The sequence below is a fragment of the Myotis daubentonii genome, chromosome 15 (assembly GCF_963259705.1).
Source record: "Myotis daubentonii chromosome 15, mMyoDau2.1, whole genome shotgun sequence".
NCBI classification, from domain to species: Eukaryota; Metazoa; Chordata; class Mammalia; order Chiroptera; family Vespertilionidae; genus Myotis; species Myotis daubentonii.
The window spans coordinates 2,880,002-2,891,158 of record NC_081854.1 but is presented as its reverse complement, the minus strand read 5'-3'; the positions used below and the strand labels follow the sequence as shown (position 1 = coordinate 2,891,158).

The 11,157-nt window shown below is 53.3% G+C and overlaps 1 pseudogene; it reads right to left on the bottom strand.

The window, feature by feature from the left end:
• Positions 1-4,553: 4,553 nt before the first annotated feature.
• On the bottom strand, positions 4,554-7,304 carry LOC132217252 (leukocyte immunoglobulin-like receptor subfamily A member 6; annotated as a pseudogene).
• Between the last annotated feature and the right edge of the window lie 3,853 nt (positions 7,305-11,157).

The following is an 11,157-nucleotide window of genomic DNA, read 5'->3' as shown; positions in this document are numbered from 1 at the left end:
TTCTGTCACCCCATAATTCGGATGTTTGTGCACTTGAAGTTGTCCCAGAGGCTCCTTACACTATCTTCATATTTTTGGATTCTTTTTTCTTTTTGCTCTTTTGGTTGGGTGTTTTTTGCTTCCTTGTATTTCAAATCATTGACTTGATTCTTGAGATCCTCTACTCTACTGTTGAATCTCTGTATATTATTCTTTATTTCAGTCAGTGTATGCTTAATTTCTGACTGAAAATGGTCCTCTTCCATTTTTATTTTTTTTTTTTTTTTGGCATTCTCACTAAGATCCTTGAAAGGCTCACTAAGTTCCTCAGAGGTGTCTAGAAGATTCTTGAGTAACCTTATAACTGTGATTTTGAACTCTATATCCAGTAGTTTGCTTTCTTCCATTTCTTTCATTTGTCACACGTTTCTTTTTCTCTGCATTTTGGCTGCTTCCCTGTGTTTGTTTCTAGGTATTGGGTAGCTGCTAAGTCTCCTTGAGTTGATAGTGGCCTTGTGTAGTAGGTGTCCTATAAGGCCCAGTGACTCAGCCTTCTCAGTCACCTGAGGTAGACACTCTTGGTGCACCCTTTTGTGGGCTGTGTGCAGTCTCGTTGTAGTTGAGCCTTGATTGTTGTTGGCATCACTGGGATGAATTGAACTCCAGGTCAATGGAAGTGCTTCTGTGCAGCAGATACCCTTATGGGGCAGGACTTGCTTCAGTGGAGCTTTGGTCCTCCCTGAGTCTGACCCTTGCATGTGTCACTTATGGATGTGAAGAATTATAACCTGGTATGATCTCACACTGAGCACTGGGTACACTCGCTCTTGGATCTCCAAGGAGGTGCAAAGTCAACCACTGCCTGTGGCCACCCAGCAGGAGCTACAGAGGGATCTGCAGATTCCTCCTCTTTGTGTGGAATTTGGAAGTGCCCAGATGAGGCCCAGCTGTGAAGTAAGGCAGGCTGGTGTGATGCTGGCCTTTGCCTTCTTTTGATAGCTTTGGGGCTCCCTGACCCAACTGAAGTTTGACAGGTTTTAGGCAGAGAAAGGACCAGCCATTCATATGCCAAAGTCGCTGCACACAGCTTGGGTGGGTTTGTCGATTGGATAGGGTGGGGTCTCAGGGAATCTCCAGGGTGGAGCAAACAGCAATGGCTGCCAGTCATCTCTGCACCGGAGAGGTCCCAGCTCAGGAACAATGACCATTTAGAACATCTCCGTCTGGAAGAAAGCCACCCCCATGTTCCTGCCCTGATGCCAGACAGACCAGTTTCTCCCCATATGTGTCTGGGTCCCCCAAAGTCTCGCCCAGTACTGGAGCTCAGAACAAGTGGGAGCTTGTATCTCCCTCCCAATTAAAAAAAGCGGCATACCCGGGTGCTAGCCCAATCTGTGCCTCCGCACCTCCTACCAGTTTCAGTGCGCTTTCTTCTTTACCTCTCTAGTTGTAGTACTTCCACTCAGCTAGCTTTCCTGCAGTTCTGGATGATAGTTGTTCTGTATTTTAGTTCTAATTTTGCTATGGTTGTGGGAGGCAGCAAATACAGGTGTTTACCTATGCTGCCATCTCAGTTGACTTGAGTGTTAAGGTTTTATTCTTTCCTGTGGAATCACATGGGGAGTGGCTCCTAACCTCCCAGTGCTGAGACTGTCCCTCTTGACCAGCCCAGAGAGGGGCTCATATCCAACCTCCTGCAAGGACCATAGACTCAGAGCCCAAGAACAGAGGCCTGCAAATCATGTAACTCCTGCCCCAAAGACCTGAAATATCCACCATCTACGGCCCATCTCTGACCCTAAAACTCATGTCTCCTCCTCCAGTTGAAGCCCAGCTTTAGACAGCCAAGAAGAGACTCTTTGTGAGAGGAAGAGACAGCTTCCCTGGAGGAGCGGGCACAGGGATTTCAGGGGGCAATGGGGAGGGTCAGGCTGGGAGGGTGTGGGGTCAGAGTGAGAAGAACTGAGATGCACACTGCCTGACCTGATGCCTCACCTCACCCCTGAGTTAGTGGTCCATCTGGGAGCAGGCAGGGCCTGCAGCTCTGAGAACTTGGGGACCTGCCAGGAGACACCTCCCCGTTCTGCCCCAGCAGATGCTGTTGTGAAGGACCCACAACCTGGGGAGAGCGTGGAGCTGGACCCTCAGGTGAGAACCCTTCTCCTGTTCAGGCTATAAGGACATTTCTGTCACCCAGTTTAATTCAATGGTTCGTTCCCTGTCTCCACCTCACCTTGTTCTCAGCGTTGTCCACACTGACCTCTCCCTCCTTCTGGGCCCCCAGGCCGTCCTGCTGAGCCTCGCTGCTCCCGGTTTTCTTGTGACCTCATGGCCCCTTCTACTGGGCCTCCTTTGTTGGACCCTCATCCTCTGTCTGACCTTGTGAAGCCCCAGGTCTCAGGAGGATGCAGAAATAAGTGACTTACCCATAGGTCACCAAGATCCCTTTCATTCATTCATCCAGCAAATGTGAAAGGGGCTCCCTGTTTATAGCTGCTTTTAGGGGCCTTTGTGCAGCCCTGAGCCACACTGTCTCCACACTCCTTGAGCTCACCTGTGGGTGAGGGAGACAATATGCAAACAAGCAGGCAGTGTCCCAGAGAGCAAAGTGCTGTGAAGGAACATAAAGCAAGAGGAGGGGATAAAGTGCATGGCGGGGGGACAGGGAAAAGAACAGGTGCAAAGGTGCTGAGGCAGAACATGCTTCTTCAGAAAGATGGACCATGAGGCTGGAGCCCATTGAGCAAGAGAGAGCGCGTTAGGATAAGAGTCAGAACAATAGAAGCATCCAGAGGCTCCAGGTCTTAGGAAGAGCCTGCAGATTCCATCAGGAGAGGGAGTTAATCTGTTTAAAGTTTAAGTCATCTCTTTCTCAACGTGTGCTTGAAGTCTGGAGGACTTCAACAGTGGAATCAAGGAGACATTGTTCTGTCTCACTATCTCCAGCAGAACAGGCAGGATGAAGACCCCCAGGGAGTGATGTATGCCCAGGTGAACTGCTCAACATTAAGACCCAGGCAGGGATTGGCCACCTCTCCTTCCTCCCTGTCAGGGGGATTACTGGATAAGAGGGGCAGACAAGCAGAAGAGGACAGACAGATGGACAGTCAGGTGGGTCCTATCCTCTCCATACCCCAAGACTTCCCCAACTCTAACCACATTTCATCCTACTCACTCTCCCCCTGCTCCAGGCTGTCACCTACGCCCAGCTGAACCACTTGGCCTTCAGACAGAAGACATGTGCACCCCCTTCCTTCCTGTCTGAGGAGCCCCCAGATGAGCCCAGTGTGTATGCTGTTCTGTCAGTCTACTAGCCCAGGAAGGACCCAGACTCCACACTCCAGGGAAGGGATTCACATTTCCCAGGAGGGGTGGAAACCTGACATGGACCCCCACAGCTCCTGGAAACCTCTGGGAGTCACCTGATTTTATAGTCAAGATAAGCAATATCGCCTGACCAGCGTTGCTCATTGGATGAGAGTCAACCTATGAACCATGAGGCGACAGTTCCTTTCTTGGTCAAGGAACATGCCTGGGTTGCTGTCTCGTTCCCCAAGAGGAGGCGTGCCGGAGGCAGCCAATCAATGATTCTCATCATTGATGTTTCTATCTCTCTGTCCCTCTCCTCTCCTCTCTGAAATCAATAAAAATCTATAATAATAAAAGGCTAATATGCAAATGGTCATCACGCCTTCATGCATAACAACTGATCAGCAGGAGGCTGCATCCCTGCCCGGGCATCGGCTAGGGACGTGACTGATGCTGACTGACTCTGCATCACCGCCTGGAGCCGGCCAGGGACAGGATGCGCTGGTGAGGCTTGACAGGGTTGGGGCCAGCCAGGTCTGGGTCTTGTCCAATGGGGTTGGGGCCAGCTGGGTCTGGGTCTCGCGCAATTTTGAGGGGTGTGTGGGTGGGCGGGGACTTGACTCTGGGTCCCACTGCCCCTGTCTCCGATGCTGCAAGTCCCTGCACAGGCAACCTCCAGCTGATCGGTCATTATGCATGAGGGCATCCAAACCATTTGCCTATTAACCTTTTATTAGTATAGTTATTAATAACGAACTACAACATTCGCTAATGACTGATGACTATAATCGTATTGCATTCATGTCCCTTAGATGCCTTACGCACAGGCGCACCATTTCTCTCCACTAATACTAGCAGCGAATATTTTAGCAGCCGGTGGCCACATCATTAGGCTTGTACTGACTTGTTTGGTGTGTGCAGCAGGAAATATTTTGCTTTTGGAGAACAAGAAAAATGGGTTTATTTGCCTTACGCTGATTCATTTGTGCAGTTATTTGGTGTCTAGTAAGTTAATGTTCAAGAAAAAAAATATTAATTTTTATTAAAATGTTCCATTATTTTATGTTAATGGTGACTCATTTCTTTCAGCCCTTTGTATTCAGCATGTCTCTACTGAGATAAACCTACGTGTCTATGAAAATTGAAGAGTTTGTGGGGTTTTTTGCGGCCCACATACACTTAAACCTTGTTTATTTGGCCCGTGTTAGCCTTTGAGTTTGACATGCTTTCTCTACTGAAGCCCCATATCTGAGGATGTCTCCCACTCACTGATCTTGGGAGTCTGATCTATTTGGTGATGGGCTGAGGGTGTCAGCTACTCCTGAGAATCATGACACGAGGGTGTGAGTGAGGACCTGGGGGGACAGGTGCCTTCCCCCTGGGCCCTGTGCTCGCAGATGCTCCACTTCTCAGATGATGACTTTTACATGTCCCTCCATGAGCCTGTCTTGGCTCTGCAAGGTTCCCTGGGATCCTCACTGGATGGTTACTAGCCTGCCTGTGAGCTGTGAATTCGGAACCTGCTGTGAGTGTCATAGGACCAGACTTGGCTTGGGCCCCAACGTTAATGAGAAAGGTGGTCTCAATAGAGAAATTGTTGACTGTTCTTGTTGTTGTCTTTTTAAATACAAGACATCACCATCCTATTTCGCTACCGATGAGAGATCCCACTTATTCAAAACCTGCGGAGCAGGAATCCATGACTGAGGGGTGAGAGTCAGAGGCTCTGGAAACTGTTGGTTGTTAGAGCCCCAGAGCTCCCTCATTTATTAATGGGTACAGGGCCCTAAACTGCCCGAGCATAGAAAGGAGTAGGTCAAGGGCCCCTCACCTGAGACCAGGAGCGCCAGGGGCTCACTGGGGAGTGACAGCAGGAAGGGGGAGGAGCTGTGTGAGCTGTAGCACCTGTAGGTGCCCCTGTGGGCTGAGGTCACAGGGCTCATGGAGAACTCCACCTGGAACTGCTGAGCTCGGTGCTCTGATCTTAGACGCAGGGGCGGGGGGGGGGGGGATCAGGTGCTCCCTCCTTGGACAGAAGGAGCATGTCCCTTGGGCTCTGTGACTGACACAGCAGGGTCACGTTCTCTCCTGAGGCCACGCTGGGACCTGGCTGCACCAAGAGGGAGGGTCTGTCGGGCAGGTGTCCTAGAGAGAGGGAGGGAGGGTGAAGGCTGCCTGCCCACCTTGTTGTGACCTGAGAGTCACCAGGCCTCTCTCTGAGGACCCTCCTCTTTGTCTGCCTCTGTTGTCTCTGAGTATCCCCTTCTGCCCTCCCACCTCCTGTCTCTGTCTCTCTTCCTGCCTGGGGACCCCAGAGCTCTTGTCCAAGCCATCACCAACTGGGGCTCTCTATTGGGGCCTTATATGTTTTAAGACTCTGACTGAACCGATCGGGCCCTCAACAATTTTGATGTCCGGTGGGTCACTGGGGGTCAACCACTCAGAGGATAGGTTGTATCCACCGTAGCATCTGTACCAGCCCCTGTGGGAGCTGCTCACAGGGCCCAGGGGGGAAGTGGGCCTGAGAGAGCCCAGCCTGGGGCTGCAGGACAAGGCTCTGGGGGAGGTCCCTTCCCCCCTCCTTGTGCAGAGCGAATCTATCATAGCCGACATCAGAGCGACACTAGAGGGTCAGGCTCTGTCCAGAAGCCACAAGGAGGGAGGGCTTCCCAGACTCATGTGGGGAGACCAGACATGAATTACAGGGGATGCTCCTCCCATAACCCCCTTCTCCTGTCCTGGCCCTCAGGTCTCACTGTCTCTCTCTGTCTCTGTCTCTGGCCCAGTAGCCCCTGTGCTCCCCTCACCCCACCCTCTCTCATGGGACTCCCCACAGAGCAAAGACTCCAATAACCTGGTTGGGACAATAATGGGACTCACCTGGGATCAGGAGCTCCAGGGGGTCACTGGAGTGTGAGCACAGCTGGGGCTGGTCCCTGGCACAGCCATAGCATCAGAACGTCCACCTGTGAAGGGGGATCACAGGGCCCACAGGGAACAGGGCCTGGGACTGTCCACTTGTCTGTGGCTGTGAGTCCAGGGTCCAGGAGAGCCTGTGATCTCCTTCCTTAGTCACAATGAACCTGCCAAATTCCTCCCATGAGCCACACTGGAGGGTCACGTTCCCTCCTGAGGTCACCACAGGGCTGGGCAGGGCTGAGAGGCTGGGTTTGCTGTACAAATCTAGGAGAGAAGGACACAGTGTGTTAAATTGGGCTCATACCTCCCTCATGTCCCCCAGGGCTGGGCTGTGAGAGGGAGACACCCTGAGAGCAGACCCGTTTCTTGAGGGAAGGGACTGAGGCTGGGACCCCTGAGTGTCCTCTCACCTGTGACCACCAGCTCCAGGGGGTCACTGTGCCCTGACCAGGCAGTGTGGCTGAGATAGTAACAGTGATATCTCCCAGCATCATGCTCTGTCACGTGTGTGATGGAGAACTCGGCCTTGTCCCTGGACCCAGTGACTTATGTTTGTACCAGGGTGCTGGTGCTGGGCTTCCCTCTTTATACAGACGGTACTCTTTAAACCTTTGGGTCGCCTGACACCAGATGGTCACGGGGCTCCCATAAGGGATCACAGGGCCTGGATCAGCCCAGATGATGTGTTTGGGGAGGGACCCTGGAAGGAAACCAGAGGCTGCATTACAAAGACCTTCCCCACCCTCATCCCCCAGGTCTCCCACCAGCCAAAAATTGCATCACCTTATCCCAGGACCTCTGTGCCCCCTCCTGAGCCCCAGGGGTGAAGTAAGAAGAGGGACATGGAGCCTGGGGAGGACTCACCTGCCTGCACATGGGTCCTCTGGTCCAGACTCAGCCCTGGAAGAGAATACCCATCAGAGATTTGCACCCGGACGTCTGTGCTGATTCCCTTCCCATCAGGCCCTGTCCACTCAAGCTGCTTGAGCCTGAGGTTCCCCATGAACAAGGGGGTGTAGCCACCAGTCCCCTCCTGATCCCCGTCCCCATGTCCACAACTGACCAAGGCAGAGAAGAGCAGAGAGGATGGACGTCATGGCGTCTGCTCTGAGGGCTCCTGCTCTGCAGATGGAGGAGGCCTGGGCCTGACGGACAGGGTCACACAGGATGTGGTGAGTCAGGAGCTGCTGCCCTTCAGGGTTTTCACAGCGGGGGACCCACAGCCAGGAGAGGGCACCACCTGGGCCTGGCTCGGCATCTCCCCAGGATGAGAGCTCAGGGGGAGACAGGCTCTCAGGAGGCTGGTCAGCAGTGTCAGGTCTCACCTGACCCTCAGGGTCTCATGTGCAGATGCATCTTGCAAAGCCCCCCAGGCACACCCCCTCCCACCTTGTTTGTATTTAATTTACAAACTAGAGACCTGGTGCACAGCATTTGTGCACTGGGGGGGACGTCTCTCAGTCCAGCCTGCACCCTCTCGCAGTCCGGGACCCCTTGGGGAATGTCCACCTGCCGGCTTAGGCCCGATCCCCAGTGTGTATCATAGCGACTGGTCATTCTGCCGTTTGGTCGATTTGCATATTAGGGTTTTATTATATAGGATATTGCACTCCTCCAGTTTATTTGTAACACATGACACATGATTTTATAAGATGATCTGAACAAATAGTTTGTTTCTTACATATTCCTTTTGTGATCAACACCTCATCAATGCCCTTGTGAGGTGATCACCACACCCCTCCCTCTCTCTTCCACCCTTTCAGACAGTCTGTATGTGTCCAGGGAATTCTAGAACATTCTTTCCTCTCTACAATGTTCACATCCACCTCTTAGGTCTCCACCTACGCACACAGCCCATCCTTCAAACACAGTCTAGACATGGTCCCAGCTGTTCTCATACAGTTCTTTTTAAATTTCCTTTTTGTAAGTAATTAATTCGTACATTAGCCTTAGAATGTCCTAGTCTACTTGCCCGAGTTCTCAAAATGCAGGCAATGTGTCTCCTGGGTCATGGTTGTATTTCTGGTACCTGGATTAAATACCTGGCAAGTAGAAGGAGATACATATTTGTTTATGGACGAGTCCAAGAAAGAAAGTAAATTCCACTTGTGGTGACAGAGAAGGTACATGATTGCCCTCTTTAGAGCCAGCCAGTCAGGGGTTGCCTCCAACCAAGAACAGGGACCTTCCCTCTTGGAGCAGATGTTCAGACAAGAGTCCTGGGTGTCAGATGAGACCTCAGAGCTGAGCTGTGTCTCAAGAGGCCTGGACTCCACTGAGCGCTCATCCTGGGGAAACTCAGAGCCACCCAGGGCGGAGCCACCCACTTGCTGTAGGTCCACATCTGAGGGAACCCAGAAGGCGGCAGCAGCTCCTGACCTGCCACATCCTGTGCGTTTCTGTCCTTCAGGCCCAGGAGTCCTCCATCTGCAGAGCAGGAGCCCTCAGAGCAGACGCCATGACGTCCATCCTCTCTGCTCTTCTCTGCCTCGGTCAGTTGTGGACATGGGGAGGGGGAGCAGGAGGGGAGGGAAGGTTCATTAGCTACAGCTCATGGGGAACCTCAGGCTCAAGCAGTTCAAGTGATTGGGGTCGTGATCAGAGACAATCAGCTCTGACGTCTGGGTGCAAATCTCTGACAGGGACTCTCTTCCAGGGCTGAGTCTGGGCCTGAGGACCCGAGTGCAGGCAGGTGAGTCCTCCCCAGGCTCCATGTCCCTCCTCCTCTGTGCTCAGGAGGGAGCACAGAGGTCCTGGGAGGACCTTGAGCTCACCTGGGGAATGATGGGTGGGGAGGGTGCTTATAATGCACCTCTGCTTTCCTTACAGGGAAAGTTCTCAAACCCACCATCTGTGCTCGCCCAGGCTCCGTGAAGTCCTGGCAGACACCCTTGAAGCTCTGGTGTCAGGGCTTAAAGAAGAACCCTATTTTCCATCTGTATAGAGAAGGAAAACATGTGCCCTGGGGTGAAGAGACCCCACAGGAGACCACAGACAAGGGCAAGTCCACACATTGGACAGAGCATTCTGCAAGGAGATATCGCTGTAACTGTCTCAGCCCTGCTGGCTGGTCAGAGCCCAGTGACCCCCTGGAGCTGGTGGTGACAGGTGAGAGGACACTCAGGGGTCCCAGCCTCAGGCTCTGCCCTCAGGAAGGAGGTCTGCTCTCAGGGTGTCTCCCCCTGCCCCCCACAGCCAAGCCCTGGGGGATGCGAGGGAGTTGTGACCCCATCTAACACGTGCACTCCTTCTCTCCTAGGATTCTACACAATACACAGACTCCCAGCCATGTCAAGAGCTGTTGTGACTTCAGGAGGGTCCAGGATTCTCCCGTGTACCTCACAACAGGGACTTCATTGGTTGGCTCTGAGGAAGGAAGGAGATCACAACGTCTCCTGGATCCTGGACTCAATGCCGAACCCCTATAAACAGCCCCAAGCCATTTTCGCCCCGGGCCTTCACCACAGGGCCTTTGGCTCTCAGGGGACCTTCCACCTCAGTTGGGCATTCATGTGCGACCACTATTTCAGGAAGGACCCTCAGGAGTGGTCACACCCCAGTGAGCCAATGGAGCTCCCGGGCTCAGGTGAGGGGCCCTGACTTTAACTTTTGTGACCTCGGGGTGCTGTCCCAAGGAGAGAAATATGGGCTGAAAGAAAGTGACACGGTTCTCTGGAAAGGGTCACCCCACGGAGATCTCACCCCTTGGAGACCCTTCCACTTTCACCCCCCTCTCTGCCTCACGTGGGGTGTGAAAGGTGCCCGGTGGGAGCGGGGGGTCTTAGGGAGGCTACAGGGCAGATGCAAGAGGATAATCTGGGTAATTTGGGAATGAGGTTTAGCCCCAGTCCCTCAAACTCTTCCTGTACTCATTCCTAAAACCCACTGGGGGCCCCAGACCCTGCCTACCAGGCCTGATGAGTCACCTTGAACTCTGCTCAGAAGGAACACAGACGACCCAGGAAGTTCTGAGTCTCTGAGGGGGTCCAGTCTCCCCTCAAATACTTAAGGCTTGTGTCTTAGGGCTTCTGGGTGTCAGATGAGGATTCTGTGGGACCACGGGGATTCATTCAAAGGTCTGCTGGGAGGTGACAGGAGGGATGGTTGTGGCAGAGGGAGATGTTGGGGCCCAGCCAAGGTCATGTGAGGAGATGGCAGCACCCACACTTCACTTTCCATCCTGATCAACCAGGACCCACTGAGAATTGGACACCCACAACCACACTGTCAGGCCTGCAGAGAGGTAAGTGAGGGTCTCTGTGGGGAGGTGGTGGGTGTGTCCATGGGGGGCGGGGGCTGAGTCATGCAGAGGGCTCAGTTACCTCTGATTTGGACACATCTTTTCCCTTGTGTGTCTCCAAGTGTAAAGGTGAGATCACTGTCCAGAGCTTAGATTTCCTGTCAGTTCTGGCCCTGACCTCCTGGGAGAGGGGGCACCACAGGGAAGCCCCCAAGTCGTGATGTTATGGGGCCTGTTCCCTCTGTCTCAGTGACAGTGACACTGTACAGGGAGGGACAGGCAGGACAAGGGTCCGGGCACCCAGGTCCTGTCCCTCAGCTCAGAGGAGGGAACAAAGGTGGATCAGCCCTGGTTAGGCTCCCAACTCTGCTGCTCCTGCTGTGGGGCTGGGGGGTGAGGGACGGTGCAAAATCTATGATCTGAGAAGTGGGGCATCTGACAGCACAGGGCCCAGGAGGAAGGCTCCTGTCTCCCCAGGTCCTCACTCACACCCTCATGTCATGGTTCTCAGGAGCAGATGACACCCTCCGCCCATCACCAAACAACTCAGACCCCAAGATCGGTGAGTAGGAGAAACGCTTAGTTATGGGGCTGGGATCAGAGGGTCATGTCCTGTCAAGGGGAGTTGGGTGCTCTGGGTGGATACGCAGGGTCCTGGCCTCTGTGACCCGTTTTTCCAAATTCCCAGCCTCCCACCCCCAAGACTACAC